Below are 13,234 nucleotides of genomic sequence, written 5' to 3' on the forward strand. Positions count from 1 at the left end.
TTTAAACCATGCTTTAAAAATTTAATTCTCCAGGAAGAAAAAGACAAAATAAAAATACCTGATATTGAACAGACCATTAGTTCCCAATTTCTTTCTACTATGAAAACCCGATTTTATGCTCAAATAAAACACAAAATAATTTTGATAAAATTTCTTCAGAGAACGATGATAAAATTTCATGAGATAAATGAAATTTTTTCATCGTTTTATCATTAATAATCTAAAATTTAGTTCTATGCCCGTCGGTTAATTTCGCACTTATAGAACTATATCTAGCCTAGATATTTGTTTTTGTGTATATACATAAATTGAAAATTAGTAAAATAAGCCACATCATGAATAAATAATCCCCTATCCAAATTGCTTGCTTAGAAATTTCATTCGCTTCAAAAATATACAAGTTGGAAATAACAGTCGAAATATTTCAAGCGCACAAAAACAGGTACCCATTTTCAAGACTTGTCAGACGTGAATGAGAAGAAACAAAAGTAATTTAAAATATAAAGCGTAAAGTATGCTAACCAAAAATGGAAAAATAACGACACGAGACAGAATTAGAAAAACCAGAGTAGCTGAAAGAGAAATAAAGACAAGAAAAGTCACAATTGCCGAGTGGGACAAAATTCATATCTACACGCTATGGAGAGGTCATGATTAATTAATTAATAATGGAATTTGCATTCATATGAATGAAACAAGATTCCAGGGTATCAAGATGAGCTGATGTGACCGGGGTGGAAATAATTTTAGCACGGTACAAATTGGATTTATGCCCACTATTGTATCAATGTGCAGCAATCGATTTTCTGAATTCTTTATGACGAACATATCCACAGTATTCCTTATGTCTGAATTTTAAAGCGCGTCAAGTTTACTTATAAAATTGCTAATACCCTCTCCATTTTGGTTTTTAAGTCATTTTCACTCACCCACGTTAGGCAAATATTAAAAATGTTTTTGAGAGCTTGAAATATACTGATTGTTATATTGAATTTCTATGTTTTTTTAAGAGAATGAAGTTTTTAATCAAGTAAAGCCAAGTTTTTAATCAGGGAAATCATCATTTTATTATAAATGTATTCCTTTTTATAATTTAGTTAAATATATTGTTATTAGAAAGATTATATATATATATTTTTAAATATTTGCCCTTTTTTTGCATTGGCATTAAACTTCCGATAATTTTCTAACAGCAACCAAATTATTACAAAACAAATAATTGATTTGATCTAAATATTAAAATTTAAAAAGTTAATGGTGGTTAACAAAAAATTCACAACTCTCTAACATTCCCAAGGAACCCTCGATAAATTCTCTATTTTTATCAACCTTTTAGAATGTGAATTTAAAAACTATTGATAAACTTTCAAACAAGAGATAATATTTTTACACAATCAGAACAACTAATCAAACTACCTGCCTCAAAGACGATGTTACTTTCTCATTTTCCTAACTCTGCTGTAATTTTTTAACTAGAGGTGAACAGATGGCGAAATTCTGAGTTTAGGACTATCAATATTTAACTCTGTAGAATTTCAATTTTAAACTCGACCCAGAAGACAAGAAAACTCCTGAATCAAGCATTAGAACAAACTAGCCTACGTGGAGGACTTTATGATGCAACTAACCCGCAATCGCATTATATGGACAGGAAACCTCCCATGGTTAGTCCAACGTTAAGGCGATTCTATCCCATGATCCATCTGTCTAAAACTAATGACATTTTACGTCAGTACTGTAGTCGGTGCGACAGAATTTACATCAACCAGCCACCTTAGGATTCGAACCATGGTCACCTCCATTGGGAGGAAAACACTCCATACCCTCAGCAACTCAAACTCTGCTGTAATCACTCGCGACTCAATTTTGAGTTTCCGACTATCGATGTTCAACTGTTTAGATTTTTAATTTCGAACTTAATCCAGAAGATTGGGAAACTCCTGGATCAAGTATTGAGAGAATTTTGCCTTTTAAGAGGACTTTTTTTATAGAACTAACGGCAATTGCATAACATGGGGAGAAAAATCACGAAAACCTTCTACGGTTAGCCTGACACTAAAGGAACTTTATACCATGATCCGTTAATCACTGAGGATATTTTACATCAGCACTGTGGTCGGCGCGAGCCGGGAGCAGAATTCGTATCAAAGAAACTCGTATTCTGTTGCAACATTGTAGTGCTAATCGTGCTCAATTTTTTTTCAGCAATAAAACAATTAGCATGTCAGGAGAGGTAATTTTCTATAGCAATTTTCATAGATTTTTCATTTTTTTTTCTATCTGTCTATTGTGTATGATAAAAGAGCATAAGTGAAATCGCGGGTTAGTTATCAAACCTGATCTTTTTTCAAAACAACCAATAAGTAAAAAAGAAAAAGTTATTAGATTACATAGAACAAAAAATAAATAAATAAAGGAAAACCTCAGTAAAAAATAGAATTTATATCAGTATATGTTTAACAAGATTAATAATGATAAATTACGAATTTTGAAATCTGTGTAAACGAATTTAATAAGCTCTAATTATTTTCTGTTTGCGTAAGTACTCATAGAGATATGGCGAAAAATGACAAAAATATCATTAAAGATGGCAAATGTTTCAATTCTTCGTTGAATTTAATTAAGCTTTAAATAAACATAAAAGCTTGAAGTAGCGATACTGCGCGGAATCCAAACGATACTTCAGACAGCAAAACCGCACTTGCTAACCTTGACATAAACTAATTCTGGTGAAGAAAAAAATTAAAAACGAGGAAATAAGTTAATAAAAATATTACCAGAGCAACAAGAAACTGTGGAAATTTTTTTATCCAGAAAATAAACAGTCGTTATCTAAAACTTTAAAAAAATCTAACGACTATAAATCAAAGCATTTAATGATGTAGTGATCACGAAAAACTCAAAACGTATTTCTTTATAAAGAAAAAAAAATAAGCTCAATGCTTTAAAAACTTTAAAAACAGGCTTAAGTTATTACAAATATAAAAACGGAACATTAATAAAATTATCGTAAAAACAGCATTTATTAAATATTAGTTAAAATAATATTAGTTATAAATAAGTTAATAAAGAAAATAAAAGATTACTTACATTGACATGAAATATTAGAAAAGCAATCTACGCTTTAATTACTCGAAGCCAACTGAAAACAACTGAAATAGAAAAAGCTTTTCAGAATACTGAAGATCAAAATAGAAATAAAAAAAGAACATCAAAAAAAGTGACGCAACATAGCTATCGCCTAAAACAATTAAATCACAATTCTAAACATAATTATTAAATAAACGAAAATAAAAACAAATAGAAATGCAAATATATAATAAATGTAGAAACGAAAATTGAAACTTGCCAGATAAATCCAAAACATTACCTTTAATCTTCTCTTAATTTTCAAAAAACTAATATTTGACGCTCTTTCAGATAATACAAGCACAAATAATAAAATTTCAAAACTAGAATTTGAATTAACCATACTTCACTACAAGAGAGACAATACTACTTTGGTTTTCTAGGGTTGTTATAATCTTGAACTGTTTCCCCCTAATTTGCGATTTGGAATGCTCCGAACTAAAGTCGCCAATTTAATATTCGATGATTAAAAAAAGTTAGAAGTAAATGTTACATCGAATTTTAAAATTCAGACTTTTTTTAAGTATATTTAAATAGTTGCGAAGTGATATACAGTTAAAAATATACTGACAAAAATCAGAACTAGATACAAGAACGAAATAATTTATTACGCATTTAAATCGTATAGTCAAAAACATAATGATGTATTTCATTAAAACAGATGATTTTATATTGGTTATAATTTTCAAAATAGTTTTATTTATTTCAATTTTTAAACCCTTGTTTTTCAATTAAACAAAAAATATCAAAATTTCTTTCGAAGTTTTTTTGACACCATGATTTTGTCACTACGTTTTAGTTAACTTAAAAAATTTGTCTCATTTCCGTCTGACTAGACTGCTCAAATCTCATTCGTAGCGCCACACCTTATGCTAGTTTGAATCGTTATGCTATTTCAATGGATAAAATTCATCGTCATTTTAAGACTAAACTGAATTTATCGTCAATAAAAATTTCAACCTGTTTCCACTTAACTAATGTGCTCAAATGTTATCTTGAGCTTTATAAATAATGACAATGCATGCCCCAATTACTTCAAAATATAGTTTGATCCTAAAAGCAGGAGCAGGGCCGAAAGTTATATTCCTTCATGTTAATTTTACGCATTTCTCGGCATCTAGATTTTTTAAGCTAATTGAAAAGCGTTTGAACTCAAATATTAAATTGTTTTAATCTAGGAAGTCCAAGCAAAAATAACGTTTTTAAGGCTTCTTTTTATTATTTTATATAATAATAGTCAAAAAAATGACACAAATTTGTAATTTTTGATGTCAAATGATTTTGATGTTTGATGACTGTAATTTTTGATGTCAAAACACATAAGGTGAATAAAATTAATTTCACAGTTTTTGAGTAATGAAATAATTCGATTAGCTTAATATGTTATCAGAATATGGCAAAGTAATTAAAATTAACGTAAAGATATTCAAACTTTTGACCGCTCTCAGGTTCAAACGATTGAGAAATATTTTTGTTTTTCAGATTGCGGCTATCCGCATACCTTAAGGATCAAAAATCTCAGAACTCATAAAAAAAAGTGCGTTTATTCAGGAAAAGAACTTTTTTGAGTATGATTTCCTAACTTAAAATATCGTCTGCACTCATTAATTTGCATATTGATGATTAAATTTGTATATAATGCTACGTTGTCTGTAATGTAGGACACATATATTCAGGGGTCTGTCCAGACATTTTGTGAAAGGTCCGTTTTTCGTGAAATTGTGAAAAAATTACTCACATTCTTTCAACCAGGGTCCGCTTTTATGAATTTGTGGAAATAGGGTCCGTTATTGCAAAAAAAAAAACTTTTTCAAGGAGTTTTTAAATTGTAAAGACATACAAGATTATGCTCAACACTGTAAAATTATAATTAAAAAAGTTAAATTTTAAAAAATAAACAACAATTGCTGCTTCTAAATTAGAGATGCAACATACAAATATTTGGTATTTAGCCAATACTGCTGAGCGCAGAATATTAATTTCGGACGAATAATGGAAAAATCGTCTGCCGAAGACAAAACTTAATTCGTTTACATCCATCTTTCTTGTTTTCTGCCCTGGAAAGGGTTTATTCGATTAACAAAATAATAATGGAGATAAACAAATTTGTGAAGGGTCCGATTAAAAGAAAAATCATTTTGTGAAGGGTCCGTTTTTAAGTTAAAATATTTTGTGAAGGGTCCGTTTTTAAGTTAAAATATTTTGTGAAGGGTCCGTTTTTAAGTTAAAATATTTTGTGAAGGGTCCGTTTTTATGAAAAGATATTTTGTGAAGGGTCCGTTAACGGACCCAAATTTCTTCTAAACAGACCCCTGATATTGGACCGAATATTGCATAGAGCCACATTTTATATTGCCTGCAGAGAGGGGGAGAATGTTATTAATTATAAAGGGCCGCATATTATATGGGCTATAATATAAGGCTACATATTATATAAATGCTATCTATAATTATGAGCTATTATATAGCTCTCCATACTATAATAGCTAATACAGTCGAAACAACTACGGTGCTGAGGTATAATAACTTCAAAGGTATACCGTTAAGGTTAAAATCACTTTGGCATCAGGTTAACCGTAAGCGGTTTTCGCTTCAATGTAATACAATAGACAGCAGTGTAATTAACGTTAAATATCATCAGTGGTAAATGGATTTTGTTTTAAAACTCATTGCCGCTTTTCGTGATTTTCTTCCCGTTGCAAACCAAATCCTGGTTAGTTTCATCAATAGGGTCTTTTAGAAAGTTAATTTGTTCCAATGTTCCATTATATTCAGGGTTGGGTTTTTATTTCACCGGTGCGGAGTTGACAGAAGTAAATGGCTCTAGATTTTTATTTATTATGTTTTCAATTATTTTAAAATATATTGACTAATATTGAAGTGAGCTGTTTTAAAAACTATGAAATTTTGAGAACTTAAAATTGGGAAGTTAAAAAGATTCAAAACTATTAAAATCACAATAAATATTACATTTTGAGTTCATATAATAATACTGCATATTAACTATTTGCACTTCTGTAACTAATGGATGAATTATGTATTTGTCACCAATTCATACAATTTTTAAAGAGCATAATTCCTTGTTCTGTAATTATCTTGTTCTGAAATTACGAGTAATTTTTTTTAAGTTATATAAATTTTACCATTTTAATGAATTAATCTTCCTGAAATAACCTATATAAGATTGAATAACTTTGCATCAGTTAATACGTGATAATTATTCAATAATAAATATTCAATAATCACTAATGAACGATAACTATTCAACTTCCATTAAATTTTGTTGCAAATTATTAAAAAAACACTGTTAAAGAAAAAACTAATAAGAAAAAAAACAAATCACAAATCTAGGAAAAGTTATAAAATAAATGAAAAGAAAAAACAAATAGGAAACAAAAAATGCTATATTATATATAGCTAAGAAAATTGAAACTTACTTGTTAAATCCTAACTATTACTTTCAATTTTCTAAAAATATAAGCTCTTGCAGACAGCTTAAAAAAACATAAAGTGATAAACTCAGATTTCACATTTTTATACTAGCATTTATCGAAGTGAATGAGATTTTCTGAAGAAATATTTCAATTCCGTTTTGGTTTTCCAGGGTTGCTATAATCTTACTAAAGTAATTTCACATTTGCAATGTTCCAATCTAAAGTCGCCAATTTAAAATCCCCGGATAATAAAACTTGAATTTAATGATACTTGCAATTTTTACATTTTGATTTTCCTAAAGAGTATTAAAATGTGTAGAAAATGATTTGTTATTTTAAAAAATACTGACAAAGATCAGACCTAGAAACGAAACATTTTATTTCCAATTTCAATTATGTAGTCGAAAGCATAATGTATCTTATTGAAACAAAGGATTTTGTATTGGTTTACGATTTTCGAAATAGTTATTTTTTATCTCGAATTTTTAAACTGGTGTTTCGAGCAAAACAATAACTAAATTTCTTTTCAAATCTACTATTTCTGTCCAAATTATTCGAAGCACCATAAGTTTCGATGTAAAATCTTAATTATCAGGTGATACTGTACAGCTTTATTGTTTTTACGCCACTGAAACCGGTTTACACTTGTTTACGTTCGTGTATCAATTGGTTAAATTAGACGATTTATAATATTCGATGATTGAATAAATTAGACGATATAATATATAAATATAGAGTATTTATATCTGGTATTATATCAGTATATTATAATAATCAGACCAAATTATTAGGCCCAATGTAGTGTTTATTTGCATGTTTTGCACGAGTTTATAGGCAATACTTTTATATTTACCTATACATAAAATGGGTTTTAATTCAGGAGATTTTTTAGATACTTCCTATTTGTATTTATTTTTTTGCATTACAAAGTTACCAATTAATACATGAACGTAAACAAATGCGAACCGGTTTTAGTCACGTAAAAACAATAAAGCTGTATAGTATCATATGATAATTAAGATTTTACATCGAATTTTTAAGTGCGTCTGATAATTTGGCCAGGGACTGTAGGTAAATTTCTTTTTGATCTAAATTTCTAAATTTCTTTGAAGTTTTCTTACAGAATCACTTTTCTACTACCTTTTAGTGAACTTGTTTTCGTGCCTGTAAGGTTAGAATATTAAGATCAAAAGTTCGTCTACTTTCCGATTGACTAGAGAGCTTAAGTGTCATTCAGAGCACCTTACTCCATACTAGTTTGATTCGTTTCCTGTCTATATTTTATGACTAAAATGAGTTTATTGTCAATAAAATGTCCTCCATTTTCCGACTAACTAAGATGCTCGGATGTTCTCGAGAACTTTATGCAGAATGAGGGAAAATACAAGTTCCAATCGTTTCACAAAATAATCTGGTTTTCAAAATATAGTTTGGTCTAGAGAACGGGCGAGAAAGTTTACACTCTTTAATGTTAATTTAACTTTTTGCGTATTTCGTCATATCTCAAGAACTATTTAAACGAATGGACATTTTTTTTCACACAATACTAAAATTCTTTTAACCAATTACAGTTAAAAACTACACATAATTATTCACCAGTATTTCGCATTAATTATTATTTTATTTAATAATAGTAAAAAAAAACTTCAAATTGTAAAGTTAAAAACTTTTACATAATTTCTAAAATATGTCATTTTAAATGGCAAAATTCAAAAAAATTGAACAAAATCGGTCAAAAACATTTTGAGCTGAGCTACTGAAATTACACAGAAGTTTCGTGAGTTGGGACATTTTTTTACCTTTAATGGTTTTTGAAACCTGTTATAGATTTGTATCCAACCAATAATGCCTTATTTGTTTAATATTAATGTTTTTATGGAATTTGTTAAAAAATGTAATAAAAATGAAATAACAAATTAAAAAATATATTTTTTTCTAATAGCAATACATTGAACAAATTTCTAAGAAAATTATAAAATTACAAATGTTTGCATCAGTATTTCTCATTGAAGTTTGAGATTCAGTTGTTGTAATAAATAATATCGGATTTTAAAAGCTATGCGCAAATCAATAAAAATAAAAATAAATAAAATTGGTTGACACAAATAAAAATTGGTTGTAATAACTGCATAAAAAATAGAACAAAAATTTCTTCAGAAAATAAAACCAAATTTTTTACATTATTATTCTTTATTTTTCATTAATCGCAAATGAGAAAAAAAAAACAAGTTTTTTTTTACCACTACGATGAGCGAGAAAGGCATTTTCTGAATCTGGAGAAAAGATAAAATCTTTTAAAAATTTCTGCAGAAAAGAAAACCAATTTTTTTTTCCCCCAAAGGAAAAATCCATCTATAAGAACTTTGTAAAGTTCTGCGACAATGTGGTCCTGTCGCTACGGGGGCAAGAATTATTATAAAACACAAAATGAGAAAGTAATTTTTCATGTTTTAACTCAAAAACTGACATCAAATGAATAATCAAATGCACTGGAAGAATTTCTGTGAAAGAAAAGCATTGTTTTTCGTTTAGACTGTTTACGAATTTTTATGAGTCATTGAAATAGATACCGTCTCGTAACTTTAAACAGAAAAAAAGAAGAAAAAAAAGGGGGGAATGTAAAAAGAAAAGAAAATAATGAATTTATTAATAATTAAAAAATTTTCCAATTTCATAATGAATGTATTTTTTAACACATTATTCACAGTATTTGTGTATTAATCATAACTCCTTAATTATAAATATTTATTTTTATTATTACTTGTATTGCCCAAAGATTATTTTTTTAGTTGTCAGCATTTAAAGATTTTGTTACTTAGAGATAATGAAGTATGAAAAAGTGTAATTTAAGTAATGTAATTTAAATGATATCTCAATTAATAAACTATTGCTATAGGACAATATGTAACTATGAAAGCGCCTTTATATGCTTTGTTTTATTTGACAGCAAAAGTTAAAAGTTGAAATTAGAAAACGATAGTGAAACGATGACCACTATTGAGAAATGTTTTCGAACTTAAAAATGTTATTTTTTAATACTGTAAGAAAATGTATGAATACTATATTTTTGAACAGAAATAATTTGTTAGCAGAGTAAAGTTTGATAGCTATTATCAGTCGAACATTCGGCTTATCTTTTACAGAAAATATAAACAACAAAGTTTTCATATCCTTAAGTTGGGATTTTCGAGAACTAATTGCGGCGTGACGTCATGAGGTGGGGAATCTTAGCTTCAGCTTTGAGTAAAGAATGGACCTTATTTTCTCTTTAGCCCTGCTAAAATCCAGTCTTGCAGTTTATTACAGTTCTTTTTTAAAACCATAATTGAGCTTATTTTATTCAATCTCATCTTATACGACAAAAACTACTAAACTTAACATACACAGCAAAAACGCAATCGCTGCAAATTCAACTGCGTACATAAATCTTAATTTTAAAGACTTATTGATGAAACAATGAAAAAATTTTATTCACGTGAAATATTTCTGAATTAATTTATAATTTTTGTAGCATATTTTTACACATGTTTATGAACGTTTTTTATAAGTCGTGGTTCCACCAAAAGAAATTAGAAACCACTGCTGTATATTTCATCTTTTCTTTGTGGCGTGTTTTAATAGTTTTTGTTACTTTTCTATTGGACAAGGTCCTTTTAAGTCGCCGTCTTCGGCTGACAGGGCAACCACGCTATCCAGGCCCTACACTAATGACTTAATGATCTGGTGCAAATGCTTGAACACACTATACTATCACTATTTAGATAAGACAACAGATGGTGATAGAAATTATCCGGTCACCTCACAATGTTCCCAGACCGTGGGTAAATTTTATCTGACTTTGAAATTGCTGCGATTTTCATAAACATTACACAAGATTCCGTTATATACCCGTTACATTAGACTCGATTTCGAACAATTAAACCAGACAGCTGTTCTGTACTATGCATCGAACCCCGCTCCTCGGCGTTGTGAATGAAGCCTCTACTCTCCACACCAACAGGGAAGTATCTATTCCTTAATTTGACCAAGAATTATAAGTCAATCGAATAATAAGTCAATCAAAGAATGAGGAAAATTATGTAAAAGATTATTAAAGTATGGGTGTACTGAGTCCTAAAATTTTGATATGTAAGAGTACTGTATACCATTTGATAGTACTAGTACTTTCATTCATGTCGCACTAGAGCTGCACGATGGGCTATAAGCGATGGACTGGGAAACATCCCTGAGGGTGTTTCGGAGACAACATGCATACGTCACATCCCGTTTTACAGGACGAACATATTTACACAATATCCATAGATCGTAATTTTGACCTGAACTACAGCACGATCGAACTCTGTTCTAATTATCACAGAGGTATTTATTTGTTATGGCAACTTGGATGACTTTGTGACCCAAACAGATTTAGAGTGCACCAGTCACTATTTTGTACGCGGAGAGTCTTCAGCTGGTGGAGATCGGACTCGCCACTTCTCGGACATGGGCCTAACGCCTAACCAACCAGGCTATCCTGGCCCCGTTGAAAATTACATCTTTTTCCAGGTCGGTTCCTGGTACCCGGTAAAAATTTTATTTCTGGTTAAAACACGGATTTATGTCCCGATAGGGTATTAAAATAGAATAAAATTTTATAATTTTGTAGAGAAAAAATATTTTGCAAGGTTCAGTTTGAAAGAAATTTACAACGCACCTACATAAATATGAACGTCTATTTAGTTTTAGTTTTATTTTAAAACTAAGTTTTAAAAAATGAATCTAAAAAAATTGTGATGAATGTTTGGATTTATAATGATTGACGTAAAACTTAGTTGAAGTTGAGACATCTGCTAATTGGGAACTTTATACTTAATTCATTTTTCATTTTATTTAACTTTTCCATAGGATTCAATAACGTAGCGTCTGTTAAATGAATGATATTTTTAAAAGAGTTCAATAAAAGGACAGTATATTGAATGAAGAGTATTTTAAATATCAGGATTTAACTTTTAATCACCCGATGATTATAAAACTAATTATCGTGTCATGATATATACTTAAGTACAATCTGGGGCGGATTCAGAAATTTTTTCTGGGGAGGGTCATAGACTCAGATCCCCCCCCCACAATTAATTTGTTTCATAAAAAGAAAAGAAAAATTATATTTTTTCTTGAAAAAAAAGCTGGGTTTATTAATGCTAGTATTCCCATTTATTTATTTTTTTCATAATGAACAATACATAAATAATTCAAGTATTCAAAATCTTTAAATAATAAATGAACTGCGTTTTTTAGAAACTTTGGCAAATCCGTCAATGATTTTTTTAACATCCAAATCAATTTCTCGATAAATGTTTCATAACGAGAGTCCATTTATAATTAATAATTATAATAATTTTTAAAATATTTCATTTCTTTTGTAAACTATTAAAAAAAATTCTTTTTTTTTCCTCCAAAATTTTTTTTTTTGGGGGGGGGGTCATGAACACTATGACCCCCCGCCCCCCCCCCGCTGGATTCGACACTGAGTACAATTTCTTAAATTTTTATGTACTTTGTGAGCTTATCTTATTACCGATGCTGAACAGAAAATTCATATATCGGTTTTGTTGTCCCTAATGTTATGATTCTACCTCAGAATCCAATTAATTTTGAAAATTCAAACGATATTTTATGTGCTACTTCATGCAACAAGGTGCAAATTTTCTTTCTTGAAATGAAATTAACGTGTATTTGTGATACAGGGAGAAGAAAACTATGAAACATTCGCATGGTTAGTCCGGTAATTGGAGAACTTTAACCAGATTTGTTGGAAATGTAAATTATTGAGTTAATGGTTAAAAGAGATATGTTTTAATAAAAATACAGATTTAACTTACTGATGACTAATTATAAAATACAAGATGCTATTCAGAATACTTAGTGCAAAGTAGTAGTCAATCGCCATTTTTGTTATTCAGTAACATTAAAATTTTTAATTACCGTAAGATAAGATGCACATAAGAGTCTCTAAAGTTATATTTACAATACAATATAAGGTTTAAATCATTAATTTAAAATACATTTATACAGTAATTCTTAAAAAAAATTTAAATGTAAACCGAACATCCGCGTAGCATAGAGCACTGAGAGAATTTTAAGACGAATGCAAACTAGGCTTAACAGAAAGAAATTATACATTATAAAATCAGTTAATACAGAACTCAGATATTGTAAAATTAAAGATAATTATCCTTATTATGCAATTAAAAACATACATACATATTTAGAATCGACTTTCTGCTTCAATTGCAGCGTTGTAAATTAAAAATTGATTTCTTATAATCTTATTCCATTTAATAAACCAACTACAAGCTATATTCTACTTGGCGTTTCTTGATATTAAAAGCTCGCCAAGCGCCGACCTTGGTGTTTTCGAAAGAGAAATTCGTTCTCGAACGAAGTGAAAGTTTGCTCTAAGATTTTTAGATTTAAATTACATATTTTATATCGTACATTATATAGAACGCTTGATTTTATGTTAACCCGGAATAAATTGTTCCTTTGCGGGATAATTGTCCTCCCGGAATAATTGTTTTGGGTTGTGCAACATCTTATTTGGAGAGATATTACACCACAGTTTTCACAAAGTACTCTGTCAAAAATTTGGTGAATAGTTGTCCCCATTTTTAGTGTTGAGGTATTCTAAAAAT

The 13,234-nt window shown here is 29.1% G+C and overlaps 1 long non-coding RNA gene across 1 annotated transcript in view; it reads right to left on the reverse strand.

The window, feature by feature from the left end:
* The window catches only part of LOC147806586 (uncharacterized), a 37,048-nt gene extending 24,122 nt beyond the window's left edge, over window positions 1–12,926 (reverse strand). The window contains exons 1-2 of the long non-coding RNA XR_015428566.1: window positions 12,804–12,926; window positions 3,091–3,152 (exon numbers count right to left, since the gene is read on the reverse strand). This is a non-coding gene — a long non-coding RNA (uncharacterized LOC147806586). The remainder of the gene's footprint in view (window positions 1–3,090; window positions 3,153–12,803) is intronic.
* Window positions 12,927–13,234: the final 308 nt, after the last annotated feature.

This window comes from Parasteatoda tepidariorum, chromosome 8 (assembly GCF_982258835.1).
Source record: "Parasteatoda tepidariorum strain Cologne lab strain chromosome 8, Ptep-v5.0, whole genome shotgun sequence".
Lineage (NCBI taxonomy): Eukaryota > Metazoa > Arthropoda > Arachnida > Araneae > Theridiidae > Parasteatoda > Parasteatoda tepidariorum.